The sequence below is a fragment of the Athene cunicularia genome (assembly GCF_003259725.1).
Source record: "Athene cunicularia isolate RWA chromosome 7 unlocalized genomic scaffold, athCun1 chr7_part1, whole genome shotgun sequence".
NCBI classification, from domain to species: Eukaryota; Metazoa; Chordata; class Aves; order Strigiformes; family Strigidae; genus Athene; species Athene cunicularia.
This window is the reverse complement of record NW_020799107.1, coordinates 35,556,233-35,558,918: the sequence shown is the minus strand read 5'-3', so window position 1 is coordinate 35,558,918 and position 2,686 is coordinate 35,556,233. Positions and strand designations below refer to the sequence as shown.

Here is a 2,686-nt window from a genome sequence, read left to right as displayed (position 1 = left end):
TAATGGCACGGCCAAATTCATTCCAATTTCAGAAGAGTCACAGGATGTGCTTAAGTTAAAAGCCTTAAGGCCTTAAAAGGGGGACGGGCAGGATGACAAGCTTTATTTATGCATTATGAATCTACGAGTCTTAACTAGAGCTCGCTTTAGCCAGCTAATTTATTAGTCCTGAGAAAGGTCTTTTAAAATTTTTTTTTACTTAAGCACATACTTTAGCGATCTGCTGAGTCAGGAATGCATCTGAGCACAGGCTCAACACGGCTGCTGAGCTGGTATTTAAAGTACTTTAACTGGAAATTTCTCTTGAAATCAACCAGAATTATGATCTTTTAAGCAATCGGGACATAAACTGCTGCATATAATCACTGGCACCACTGAGTAGGTACCAGTTAGTACTCGCATAAACAATATAAGCAAGAAGAAAATGAATTATATCATCTATATGATTTTATCATTTGCATTAGTCCACTCAACTCTGCATACTATTTTGATTTGGCTCAGTCATTTCTGCTTGTAAAAACAAACAAAAAAAGGCATTTAAAACACATCAATTTAACGAAAATGGATAAATTCCTTTTTCTTTGGCAGTATTACTACATTTTGCTTGACTTATTTTTTAATCTTCGCATAACTTAACAAGAACCTTATACAGCATTTGTTTCATTAAAAAGTACAGCTTGTTTTCTGACACATGGAAATTAATTCTATAAATACAAATTTATTAAGCATGCCTATATACAATCTGAAAAAGAAATTTAAATGCAAATTCCCTCTAAACCCAGCCTTTCAATTCCTAAATAATTTATATTCACAAGAAAACTGGATTTTAGACGTGACAACGTGAAGTTAACGAGTGAGCAAGTTGTCAAAAACTCTAGAAATAAGGCCCAATAAAATACACGTTTAGACCAAATTTCACATGTCTTGAACTTACGCATCTGATAATGAAACTGGGGAATATTGCCATTGCAGGAACTGACAAGACAAGAGTCATTAATGGTGAAACCTGCACATGGGGAGGGAAGATTTTTATTTTCATGAAATAGATTCAATTATGCCACAGACTGTAGCGCTCTCCCCTTAAAACTGAGTTTACTTTTAATACAAGACTGCAAATAATTCAAGCGAGTCCTTTCCTAATCAGACTTCGGAAAAATACAAATGCATACATAAGAAATACTATCTGCTTAAAACCTGTGGGGCTTTTCTAAGGATAAACACGAGTAGAAAAGGCACACAACACTCACAGAATGAGCAAACCAGCTGCAGAAGATTGTACATGACAACTCCTACATTAAACCAGTATTATCGAGGCAATGTTACTGCCTGCAACACACCGTAGCTCAAGCCTTTATTTAAGAGCAAGCTTGAAAAACAGCTAAAGGAGAAACTCCTATTTTTCCAACTGAACAGAATTAAAGGGCAAAACCATCCTCATCTTGATCCTTTACCTTGGACACTCTACTACATGACAAGAGTTGTCATGAGTGCTAAATTGTACATGATCCACACCCCCGATATATAAGTGACTGTAGGGAACAAACTTTGGGAAGGGTTGTATACGCCTGCCATTAGATGTGTAACAAAGTTCAATGGTAAATATTTTTATGAAGAACTAATATCATGTTTGGGTAACAAGGGACTTATGCAACAAAAAGGAATCAATATTTTCATGATTGGCATTTTGTGATGGTAGAACAGAGACAAACCTGCTAGCACTTTCCTGAAGTAGCACCACATTGCTAACATAACACGGTATCAGAAGCAACTCTAACTAATATATTTGAATTAATTCTATCATATGCCTTCATTTACGACAAGCCATCACAACACTAGATAATACATACAAATGGGATTTTCAGGACACTGATAAATCACACCTATTATTATCTGTAGAACTATTAAAAACTCAGTTTAAAAAGCCTAGCTGGCTTTCCTAGTTGATGGAAACTGCTACTGAGAACAATACTTTGTAAGAATCTCTATGAAATGCCCTAACAGGCAGCTACGGCTCACACAAACCCTTTGACTTTCACATTGCTGCTCTCAAACCCTTGTTCCTGTTTAGGTGGTTTGATTTGGATAATAATCAAATTAATTACTTAATGAAATACACATCCTCTGGTTTAGGATGCATGTCGTTTCAGGCTTGCTCCTTTCCTTTTCAGAAGTTTCTGGTGCTACAGCTGGGCTTCCCTTGGGTTCCTCTTTAATTTTTCCAATAGCCAAAAAGCAAGTGTTCGTTCGGAAACCAAAGGTGCAATATTCCTCCCTTCTCCTGTCGGGGAAACACCATTCTAGCTGCTCTTCAAACAGAAGCATTATTACATTTAATACCCAAAGTCTTTTAAATGGAAACAAAAATCAAATTATGTATGATATAAAGAACAGAGAATATACAAAGTACCATGAAATCCCAACGGCACAGAAAAATTAATGTTACAATATAGGACGTTAACATTTCATAATACAAATACCGTAAAAGATGTTTTAAGAAAGCTCCACAGAAAATAGAACTTTCAGCACTGCTGCTAGCGACTCCCACCTTGAATAGTAACCTTTCCGGATATTTTGAAGAGTAGAATTTCTGAAGACCATTTGATTTTCAAGGTTATCTCTTTTTGGTTTTCAAGGTGTGTGTGTTTTTTTTGTTTTGTTTTTGTTTGTTTGTTTGTTTGTTTGTTTG

The 2,686-nt window shown here is 35.7% G+C and overlaps 1 protein-coding gene across 1 annotated transcript in view; it reads right to left on the bottom strand.

Moving 5' to 3' along the window:
- The window catches only part of MBD5 (methyl-CpG binding domain protein 5), a 90,240-nt gene that overhangs the window by 7,902 nt on the left and 79,652 nt on the right, over positions 1–2,686 (bottom strand). The gene's annotated exons all lie outside the window — the stretch shown is intronic.